We start from the raw sequence: 12,465 nt of genomic DNA, 5'->3' as shown, positions 1-12,465 counted from the left end.
TTTTCCAGGTTCGACTTTAAACTCCAGTTCTGTCCGGGCTCTCAGAATCGCAAGGCCGATGCCCTTTCCCGCTCATGGGAGCAAGAAAATGAGTCAGAGTCTTCAGACAAGCATCCTATTATAAATCCGTTGGCATTCTCCACGGTAGGGATGGACTCTACGCCCCCATCAGGGAAAAGTTTTGTGAAGCCGACACTAAGGAAGAAGCTCATGCATTGGGCCCATGCTTCCCGTTTTGCCGGACATACAGGTATCCAAAAAACCCTGGAGTTTATCTCTAGGTCCTATTGGTGGCCAACTCTGAAAAAGGACGTTTTGGAGTTTATTGCATCTTGCCCAAAGTGTGCTCAACATAAAGTATCCCGCCAGTCGCCTGCGGGGCAACTGGTTCCACTATCTGTTCCCCGTCGACCATGGACCCATTTGTCGATGGATTTTATTACAGATTTGCCCATGTGCAACAAGTTCAATACCATCTGGGTGGTAGTTGACCGGTTCACCAAGATGGCACACTTCATTCCTCTCACCGGTCTTCCGTCAGCTTCCAAGTTGGCTCAAGTATTCATACAAGAGATCTTCCGACTCCACGGTATTCCAGAAGAAATTATCTCAGATCGAGGAGTTCAATTCACAGCCAAATTCTGGCGAAGTTTATGTCAAGTCCTCCAAGTCAAGTTAAAGTTTTCCACGGCTTACCATCCTCAGACCAATGGTCAAACTGAGAGGGTGAATCAGGACTTGGAGGCCTTCCTCCGCATCTATGTGTCCTCCTCTCAAGATGACTGGGTTCAATTACTTCCCTGGGCCGAGTTCTGTCATAACAACCAGTATCATTCTTCATCTTCCTCAACACCATTCTTCACCAACTTTGGATTCCACCCTAAAGTCCCTGAGTTCCAACCGCTTCCAGCAACTTCTGTTCCCGCAGTGGATATCACCTTGCATCAGTTTGCCAATATCTGGAAGAGCGTACGATCAGCTCTGCTCAAGGCATCGTTCAGGTACAAGAAGTTTGCGGATAAGAAGCGTCGAGCAGTTCCTGCTCTCAAGGTGGGTGATCGGGTATGGTTATCCACGAAGAATTTGAGGTTAAGAGTTCCCAGTATGAAGTTTGCACCTCGCTACATCGGTCCTTTTAAAATTGATCAAGTCATCAATCCTGTTGCTTACAGACTCCAGTTACCTCCCTTCTTAAAAATACCCAGGACATTCCATGTTTCCCTGTTGAAACCGCTAATCTTGAATCGGTTTCATTCCTCACTTCCACCAACTCCGAAAGTCCAAACTCAACGAGGCGTTGAGTATGAAGTGGCCAAGATCCTGGACTCACGTCACCGTTACGGTCAACTTCAGTATCTCATTGACTGGAAGGGCTATGGTCCTGAAGAACGCTCTTGGACCAATGCCTCTGACGTCCATGCTCCTGCCTTGGTCCGAAATTTCCACGCAAAGTTTCCTTTAAAGCCTAAGAAGTGTCCTGGGGCCACTCCTTAAAGGGGGGGGTGCTGTCACGATCCGGGTATCTGGACGCCATTACTTACCCTTCAGATGCCTCCTAAGGCGGGCTCAGCGTTCCAGGACCGGATTCCGCTGTTCCTGAGTTTCCACATGCAGAGTGGTCTTTTCATCAGCCGCGGCCTCCGCTGTGCCCGCGTGGTTAAATGTGCATCTATCAGCCTGGCGTCTCCTGTCTCCGGTGGCCGGCGCCGCCATTACTGTTTCCCAGACCACATGGATTACAAACCAAACTTCCCTCCAAGTGTCTGCATGGGCGCAGCCATCTTGGATTCTGTCATCTGATCATTTCCACCAATCTGCTGTCTGTGTTGTTGATTTGCATAATTGCCTAGCCAACCCCTTCCTTGCTGCAGGTATAAGTAAGCTGTACCTGAGCAAGGAAGACGTCAGTGCTTTGGTTGTCAAACCTAGTTCCTGTTTGTCTCTCTTCTATGATTGTCTTCCAGGTTCCAGCTCCTGTCTCAAGACTTCCACCATAGAGACCCGCACCAGCATTCCACCTGCGGTGTAGCCTGACTCTCCAATCCATTGTGGATTCATCTGTTTCCAGCTACAACACTACCTGCTTCCAGCCTCAGCTTCCAGCAGAGTACAGCTTCCCTTAAAGGGCCGGTGTCCTTTCTACACTTTACCACTCTCCACCGGAATTATTATTTCTCCGCTCTCAAGTTCTACATTTCAGTTCACATTTCATCGCTCCCAAAGTTCATTTATTATTTAACTGGTTCCAGCCAGTATCCACTCCGTGCTAACAACAGTCTGGTTCCAGCCAGTATCCACAGCAGCTGTTTTACCTTCAGCAACCCAGCTCTTCCTGGAACACCAGCTGGTACAATCCTGGGTTATCTCCATTGCTACAGCCGGGCCTGGTAAGGACTTTCCATCTAGAAGATCATAAGAACTATCTCACACTACCAGTGCCCTGTGGCTCCTGCCATGCTGTAGTACTCAGGAACTGTATTTATTCTTTGCTGACTTTTACGTTTTCTTTTATTGCTGCTGTGATGCGGAGTTGTCATAATAAACATCATTGACTTTTATCTAAGTTGTCGTGGTCACGCCTTCGGGCAGTTATTATTCATGTTACTTACATGTCCAGGGGTCTGATACAACCTCCCAGGTTCCGGTACATCTCAGCCCCTACAACTGAGGCTGCCTCCCGTCAGCTCAGGCCCTCAGTTGTGACATCCGACAGGGGCTCCGTTCGCCGATCTGTGCCGGACTTGGAGAGGCGGCTAACGTAGCTTCCACCGCTCAGCTTGGCGTGTGCGGTCTGGCTGCAAAAGGTGAAGAGATGCAGCATAGATGTTCCCAGTCGCAGTGGTGAGCAGTGGATCCAAAAATGCAGGGCTTGTCGCTGTTATGTGTAACAGCTCCCCGTAGCTTTAGAGTATAAGTCCTTGTGATAGGAAGCCTGTATCCTTAACGCGTTTCAACGCCAGCAGGGCGTCTTTCTCGAAAGGCAGGTAGACTTATACTCTAAAGCTACGGGGAGCTGTTACACATAACAGCGACAAGCCCTGCATTTTTGGATCCACTGCTCACCACTGCGACTGGGAACATCTATGCTGCATCTCTTCACCTTTTGCAGCCAGACCGCACACGCCAAGCTGAGCGGTGGAAGCTACGTTAGCCGCCTCTCCAAGTCCGGCACAGATCTGCGAACGGAGCCCCTGTCGGATGCCCGCCCAATAGAAGTCCGGCTCCTTGTGGGTCACACACACCAGGAATGTTTACCCTATTCAACTCCGGATATACCAGCTAATAGCCCCCGTTTGCAAAGCACGGAGGTACCGGAGACGGTGTGAATTGGGCTAGGACGGCGCATTGAGATACCCCGCACGGCACGGCTTCCAGATTGCCCACTGAGGCTCTGGTGAGTGTCTCCGTCCGGACTGTGGGACAGCACCGGGGAGCAGAGACCGTAGGAGCTCCTGCCCAGTGGTAACTGTGTGCACACAGCTATTAATATACACGTGTCTTTTTTTCTGCAATAGCTACCCACTGTTATGAACTTACATTTTTGCAATTGGCTAATAGTAAACAGTTGCTAGTGACTTTTGTTCTATCAATTAGTATTAATAGTGTGCATATACATAACCCATAAAAGGCTGTTTACCTTCCAGGTGTTATTTACAAACTAATTATATGCTATTAATTAGGCTCATTCAGTGTTAATCCAGACATAGTGATGTTTTAAGATTTATTACCCCTGGGAGGTTGTTGTAATTTTTACATGCATTTAAGAAAATAAATGTTTTAATTTACTCTGGTTGTCCAGCGCCACTTGTTAATTGTTTTATAAGAGTAGGCAACCTGATGTTGGCTATCCATCAGATGCTAAGTTTTAAGGATCAGCCAAATCCGAAGGAAGATTTGTGTTTTTCTAGAACGCAAGACCAAAAATTCCATTACGTTTCCTTCCATTTAATATCTCCCCAAATTTCAGGAGAAAGTGTGGCAAAAACCAGATACACATTTTCCTTTTATCATATCCTTTTGGTGAGTCGGATTTTGAAAATTGGGAAACAGCGGAAAAGGTGAATGCATCTATAGTGTATTTGTCCAAATCTACTGTTATTTCTAATGCAGTGTGTCTTGAAAATGGCGCACATGAGAAATGTGATGGAATACTAAAATCTATTATCTACTTTAGTGGTTATGCTATTACCCTTAATTACTACCCTTATTAGATCGCACAAAAAATGCTTCATCCTATCTGGTTGATGCAGCAATGGATACAAAACTGAGCTTTTCCAGAATTATTGCCAGACATAAACAGTGGTTAGAATGCTGGGAGAAGTACCATGGTGGACTTTGTATGTTGTCTCTGGGCATGTTCCTTGATAAGTTTTTTGGCACAAGTGGAGCAATATGTTCATCATTATCTGGTCAATTAATCACCCAAGGTGGCCATATTTGGGGTGCTACCAACAGGTATGGGGTGGCTAAGGGGGTTAGAAAACTACTGTTAGCTATATTGGCAGCAACCATGTATATTACAGTTGTGGATACAAAACTCACCTCCTCCCTTCCCATTTTTTCTTGAGAAGCTCTTCCATATCTACCTAGAAATTAATCTTAGAAATGTTTTTTGTGGTACTTTATGCACAAGACTCTCTAAATCAGCTCTTGACTGACTTTCCTCTGGATACATAGGGCTAGATGCATCATCGCTTGGAGAGTGATAAAATGGAGAGTGATAAATGACCAGCCAATGAGCTCCTAACTGTCATTTTTCAAACAGGGCCTGTGACATGGCAGTCAGAAGCTGATTGGCTGGTGCTTTTTCTCTATCCATTTTATCACTCTCCAAGCGATGATGCATCTAGCCCATAATAACTTGGGTATTATGGCCAGGATTTCTTAGTCTTTTTCCTTTTTTATATTAAATTCAGGATTACTTTCTTCTTTACTGTTCTTTTATTTATTATGATTCTCATTGATCATTTGTTACCCAGTATATTTACTTACTGTGATACTAGTCTTATGTATTTTATGTTTACACTTTTTATTGTATTAACTATATACATGTAATGTGTATTCTATTAATGATTTCATGGTCAAATAAAGAAAAAGTTGTTTATAAAAAGAAAAAATGATGGGAGGCTGAGAAAGAGGGTCGGATGTAATGAAGTCTGAGTTGGCCGGAGGTGTGGGTTCTCAGCCGAACTCTGACGTATTTTAAAAACGGTAATCATGTACAAGGCACAAAAAAAAGGCTGTAGAGGCACTACTTTTTCTGGTTTGGCTCTTTTTGGAATAGAGGTAAACCCTTATTTCAGATGCCACTACCCCTTTTACATTCGCAGGCTCTGGTCATTCCCGGAAATGACCCTTTTACATTAGCAGCCCGACCCGGCATATTGCCGGGTCGGTGACGTCACCGCTGACTCTACCGGAGGCGGTGCTTGGAGATAATCTTCTCCAAGCACCGCCTCCTACTATGAAGAGAACGGGTGCCAGGTCGACTTGACCCGGTATACCCGTTCACACTGCACAGCTTCCCGGGATGGTCCCGGATTCAACCCAGGTCGAGACCTGGGTTGAAATCCCGGGATGCTCGTCCCGGGAAATAGTTCCTGTACCCTTTCACACTGACAAAAATCCCGGGATGATGCGCGTTCACATGCAAAATCCTGGGATAAAATTGTCAGGGTAAAAGGTTATTAATGGTTTAAAAGAAAACTGGTAGGAAAGAGCTCTTCCTTTAAGTAGTACATTGAGTAGAGCAAGAAGAACTACAAAAAGATTCATCTCACAAACACAAAGGATGTTTCCAGAGAAATAAACAGACTGCAAGGAGACACCAACCAGGTCCTAAGCCAGCAAAAACAGACAGCATGACAACACGCACTACTTAGATTTGTAGTGAGAAAATACCAATTACAAATTATTCCATTTGCCCTTCCAACAGCACCAAATTCAGGGCAGTGATGGCCGGAATCCTTTGTTTTAGAGGAATCACTATTATTCCTTATCCAAACAATCTATTGATAAAGGCAGGTTCAAAGATCCTAATCAAATCCTATCTTGTATAGAAAAATAGGATTTTGGTTACCTACCGGTAAATCCTTTTCTCGTAGTCCGTAGAGGATGCTGGGGTCCATATTAGTACCATGGGGTATAGATGGGTCCACCAGGAGCCATTGGCCCTTTAAGAGTTTAATAGTGTGGGCTGGCTCCTCCCTCTATGCCCCTCCTACCAGACTCAGTCTAGAAACTGTGCCCGAGGAGACGACATACTTCGAGAGAAGGAATTACACAGATAGTGGCGAGATTCATAACAGCTCACACAAACATGCGGATCCGGCCAACATGCCGGAACAGCAACAGCTGAAATGGTAAATAACGCAGAACTTATCTAGGAACCAGGTAACACTGAACCATAAAACCAATGCAGGAAAACGAAGCGCTGGGCGGGCGCCCAGCATCCTCTACGGACTACGAGAAAAGGATTTACCGGTAGGTAACCAAAATCCTATTTTCTCTTACGTCCTAGAGGATGCTGGGGTCCATATTAGTACTATGGGGATGTACCAAAGCTCCCAGTATGGGAGGGAGAGTGCGGAGGCTCCTGCAACACTGCTTGACCAAACTTAAGGTCATCAGAGGCCAAAGTATCGAACTTGTAAAACTTGGCAAACGTGTTCGACCCAGACCAAGTAGCTGCTCGGCAGAGTTGTACCGCCGAGACACTCCGGGCAGCTGCCCAGAAAGAGCATACTTTACGAGTAGAGTGGGCCTTTACAGATCTCTGACACAGCAATCCTGCCGTGGAATAAGCATGCTGGATAGTGAACCTGATCCAGCGGGAAATCGACTGCTTAGAAGCAGGACATCCAATTTTCTTTGGATCATAGAGGACAAACAGAGTCACTTTTCCTATGACGAGCCGTCCTCTTCACGTAAATCTTCAAAGTCCTCACTACATCCAAGGCCTTTGACGTAATTGGAGTCAGTAGCCACTGGCACCACAATAAGTTGGTTGATGTGGAAAGCCGACACAACCTTAGGCAGGAACTGTGGACGAGCCCCCAATTCCGACACGCGTCGTGCAGAAGCCAAGGCCAACAAGGTGACCGCCTTGCACGTGAGAAACTTGAGATCAGCCTCTTGCAGAGGCTCAAACCGAGCAGATTGCAGGAACTGCAACACCACATCAAGATCCCATGGAGCCGTAGGTGCCACAAAGGGAGGCTGGATGTGCAGAACCCCTTTCAAAAGGTTTGAACCTCAGGAAGAACAGCCAATTGTTTTTGGAAGATGGACAATGCAGAGATCTGGACCTTGATGGAGCTCAATCTCAGTCCCATATCCACCCCTGCTTGTAGGAAAAGGAGAAAATGTCCAAGTTGAAACTCCACCGCCGGAAACTTCTTGGCCTCACACCAAGAAACATATTTCTTCCAAATGCGATGGTAATGTTTAGACGTTACTCCCCTCCTGGCCTGTATCAGGGTAGGAATGACCTCACTCGGAATACCTTTCCGAGCTAAGATCTGGCGTTCAACCGCCATGCCGTCAAACGTAGCCGCGGTAAGTCTTGATAAGCAAACAGAAGAAGATCTCCCGAAGAGGCCGTGGATCTTCCAGCAGAAGATCCAGCATATCCGCGTACCAAGCCTCCTTGGCCAGTCCAGAGCAATGAGGATTGCCAGAACCTTTGTTCTTCTCACGAGCTGAAGAACCTTTGGTATCAGAGGAAGTGGAGGGAACACATACACTGACTTGAACACCCACGGTGTTACCAGTGCGTCCACTGCCTGTGGGTCTCTTGACCTGGACCAGTACCTCCGTAGCTTCTTGTTGAGGCGTGAGGCCATCATTTCTATGTGGGGAACCCCCCACCAACCGGTTACCTCCTCGAACACCTCCGGATGGAGGCCCCACTCCCCTGGATGGAGATCGTGTCTGCTGAGGAAGTCTGCTTCCCAGTTGTCTACGCCCGGAATGAAGATTGCCGACATCGCCACCGCATGCTTTTCTGCCCAGCTGAGGATTTTTGACACCTCTGCCATGGCAGCCCTGCTCTTCGTTCCGCCTTGACGATTTATGTAGGCCACTGTGGTCACATTGTCCGACTGCACCTGAACAACCTGATGCTGTAGGTGATGTGCTGCCTGCAGAAGGGCGTTGTACACGGCCCTGAGTTCAGGATGTTTATTGGCAGGAGTGACTCCTGATCCGACCATCGTCCCTTGAAGGTTTCTCCCAGAGCGACTGCTCCCCAACCTCTTAGACATGCATCTGTGGTTAAAAGGATCCAGTCTTGAATGCCGAACCTTCGACCTTCCAGAAGGTGTGGAAGTTGCAACCACCAGAGGAGTGAAATCCTGGCTTTCGGAGACAGGTGAATCCTCTTGTGCATGTGTAGGTGAGAGCCCGACCACTGGTCCAAAAGGTCCAGTTGAAAAGGTCGAGCGTGAAACCTGCCGTACTGCAGAGCCTCGTAGGCGGCAACCATCTTCCCCAGAAGGCGTATGCATTGTTGAACTGATACCCGGGTAGGTCTTAGGACATCCCGGGCCATTGTTTGAAACACCAAAGCTTTTTCCACCGGGAGAAATACCCTCTGCAGTTCTGTGTCGAGGATCATTCCCAGGAAAGACAGCCGCCTTGTCGGCTCCAGATGAGACTTTGGAAGGTTCAGGATCCAACCGTGCTTCCTGAGCAGCGTGTCGTGAGCGCGATGGACCGCAACAACCTCTTCCTGGATGACGCCTTGATCAGGAGATCGTCCAGATATGGAATAATGTTCACCCTCTGTTTGCGGAGGAGAACCATAATCTCCGCCACTATCTTGGTGAATATCCTAATTGCCGTAGAGAGGCCAAACGGCAGCGCCTGGAACTGATGGTGATCGTCCATCAGTGCAAACTGAGATATGCTTGATGTGGCGCCCAAATGGGAATGTGCAGGTAAGCATCCTTGATGTCCAGAGACACCAGGAACTCGCCCTCCTTCAGTCCTGAGATGACAGCTCTCAGAGATTCCATCTTGAATTTGAACTCCCTGAGGTAAGGGTTCAAAGACTTTAAGTTCAGAATAGGCCGTACCGAACCATCCGGTTTTGGTACCACAAAAGGTTTGAATAATAACCCTTGTTCCACTGTTGAGGTGGGACCGAAACAATGACCTCTGACACCACCAATTTCTTGATGGCCTCCAGAAGAATTATCCTGTCTGCCAGCAGGGCTGGCACGCCTGACTTGAAAAAAAAAGGTGAGGCGGGGGGATCTTGAAACTCCAGTCTGTACCGTCTGGACACTATATCCAAAAGCCAGGGTCCAGACCCGACGACACCTGATCTTCCTCCAGGCCTAGCTGTGCACCGTCATGCGGAGGACTTAGGGGTATCAGAAGCGGGCTTCTGGGTCTGGGAACCTGCGGGAGCAGGTTTCTTTCCCTTGGCACGACCACCTCTGAAGAAGGTGTTTGAAGGCTTATTCTTTCTAGGCCTTGCGGGCTGAAAGGACTGTGACGTGGAAGATGAAAAAGGCTTCTTCGTAACCGGTGCAGCTGAGGGGAGAAAAGGAGACTTACCCGCGGTAGCCGTGGCAATCCACGCATCCAGCGCCTCCCCAAAGAGAGCCTGACCTTTGTATGGTAGGCCCTCCACACACTTCCTGGATTCTGCGTCCGCAGACCAGTTGCGCAGCCAGAGACCCCTGCGAGCCGAGGCAGAATGGAGGAGATCCCCGCAGCCATGGAACCCAGGTCTTTCATGGAATCCTCCAAGAACCCTGCAGAATCCTGAATATTACGTAAAAATAAATCAACGTCACCTTTGTCCACCGTAGACGACTCCTCCTGTAGAGTGATTGACCACCTGGCAATAGCTTTAGCAATCCAAGCACAGGCTATAGTAGGCCGCAATATAGCCCCTGAAGCCGTGTAAATGGATAACATCCACCTTGCGATCGGCCGGGTCCTTTAACGCCGTAGACCCAGGGACCGGTAATACCACCTGTTTGGACAGCCTGGAGACAGAGGCGTTTACGATCTGCAGGGACTCCCATCTCTTTCTATCTTCCTCAGGGAAGGGAAAAGCCACCCAGACCCTCTTGGGAATCTGGAATTTCTCTAACGTCCTAGTGGATGCTGGGAACTCCGTAAGGACCATGGGGAATAGCGGGCTCCGAAGGAGGCTGGGCACTCTAGAAAGATTTATGACTACCTGGTGTGCACTGGCTCCTCCCACTATGACCCTCCTCCAAGCCTCAGTTAGATTTTGTGCCCGGCCGAGGTTGGATGCACACTAGGGGCTCTCCTGAGCCCTTAGAAAGAAAGTATAGTTTAGATTTTTTATTTTCAGTGAGACCTGCTGGCAACAGGCTCACTGCAGCGAGGGACTAAGGGGAGAAGAAGCGAACTCGCCTGCTTGCAGCCGGATTGGGCTTCTTAGGTTACTGGACACCATTAGCTCCAGAGGGATCGACCGCAGGCCCAGTCCTTGGTGTTCGGTCCCGGAGCCGCGCCGCCGTCCCCCTTACAGAGCCAGAAGCAAGAAGAGGTCCGGAAAAACGGCGGCAGAAGACATCAGTCTTCACCAAGGTAGCGCACAGCACTGCAGCTGTGCGCCATTGCTCCTCATACACACTTCATACTCCGGTCACTGAGGGTGCAGGGCGCTGGGGGGGGGCGCCCTGAGAAGCAATAATAACACCTTGGCTGGCGAAAACTCCACAATATATAGTCCCAGAGGCTATATATGTGGAAAATACCCCTGCCAAAATATGGAAAAAAGCGGGAGAATAGGCCGCGGAAAAGGGGCGGAGCTATCTCCTGCAGCACACTGGCGCCATTTCTCCTTCACAGATCCGCTGGAAGGAAGCTCCCTGGCTCTCCCCTGCAGTCTACACTACAGAACAGGGTAAAAACAGAGAGGTGGGGCACTAAATTTAGGCGCAATATATATATTATATAAAAAAGCAGCTATAGGGGACATAACTCAGTTAGTCCCTGCATTATATAGCGCTCTGGTGTGTGCTGGCATACTCTCACTCTGTCCCCCCAAAGGGCTTTTGTGGGTCCTGTCCTCATCCGGAGCATTCCTTGTGTGTGTGCGGTGTGTCGGTACGACTGTGTCGACATATTTGATGAGGATAATGATGTGGAGGCGGAGCAGATGCCTTTAGAAGGGATGTCACCCCCTGCGGGGCAGACACCTGAGTGGATGGGCTTATGGAAAGTAATGAGTGCACGTATAGACTCCCTATATAAGAAAATCGACGACATGCCAAATGTGGGACAGCCGACTTCTCAGCTCGTGCCTGCCCAGGCGTCGCATGGGTCGTCAGGGGCTCTAAAACGCCCGCTACCTCAAGCAGACCCAGATGTCGACACTGATACTGACACCAGTGTCGACGACGATGAGTCTAACCTGATGCCCACTAAGGCCATTCACTGCATGATTGAGGCAATGAAAGAGGTGTTACACATTTCTGATATAACTACAGGTACCACTAAAAAGGGTATTATGTTTGGAGAGAAAAAACTACCCGTAGTTTCTCTGACGTCCTAGTGGATGCTGGGACTCCGTCAGGACCATGGGGATTAGCGGCTCCGCAGGAGACAGGGCACAAAAATAAAAGCTTTAGGACTAGGTGGTGTGCACTGGCTCCTCCCCCTATGACCCTCCTCCAAGCCTCAGTTAGGTTTTTGTGCCCGTCCGAGCAGGGTGCAATCTAGGTGGCTCTCCTAAAGAGCTGCTTAGAAAAAGTTATTAGGTTTTTTATTTTCAGTGAGTCCTGCTGGCAACAGGCTCACTGCAACGAGGGACTTAGGGGAGAAGAAGTGAACTCACCTGCGTGCAGGATGGATTGGCTTCTTAGGCTACTGGACACCATTAGCTCCAGAGGGATCGAACACAGGCCCAGCCATGGAGTCCGGTCCCGGAGCCGCGCCGCCGACCCCCTTGCAGATGCCGAAAAGTGAAGAGGTCCAGAAACCGGCGGCAGAAGACTTTTCAGTCTTCATGAGGTAGCGCACAGCACTGCAGCTGTGCGCCATTGTTGTCAGCACACTTCACACCGGCGGTCACTGAGGGTGCAGGGCGCTGGGGGGGGGCGCCCTGGGCAGCAAATGATAATACCTTGTTCTGGCTAAAAATACATCACATATAGCCCCTGGGGCTATATGGATGTATTTAACCCCTGCCAGGTCTCACAAACACCGGGAGAAGAGCCCGCCGAAATAGGGGGCGGGGCCTATCTCCTCAGCACACAGCGCCATTTTCCTGCACAGCTCCGCTGCGAGGAAGGCTCCCAGGACTCTCCCCTGCACTGCACTACAGAAACAGGGTAAAAAAACAGAGAGGGGGGGCACTTTTTTGGCGATATTGATATATTAAGCTGCTATAAAGGAAACAACACTTCTGTAGGGTTGTTCCTATATATTTATAGCGCTTGGGTGTGTGCTGGCAAACTCTCCCTCTGTCTCCCC

This window comes from Pseudophryne corroboree, chromosome 5, assembly GCF_028390025.1.
Source record: "Pseudophryne corroboree isolate aPseCor3 chromosome 5, aPseCor3.hap2, whole genome shotgun sequence".
Taxonomy (NCBI): domain Eukaryota; kingdom Metazoa; phylum Chordata; class Amphibia; order Anura; family Myobatrachidae; genus Pseudophryne; species Pseudophryne corroboree.
The sequence above is the reverse complement of the archived record's forward strand: the minus strand, read 5'-3'. Positions refer to the sequence as shown.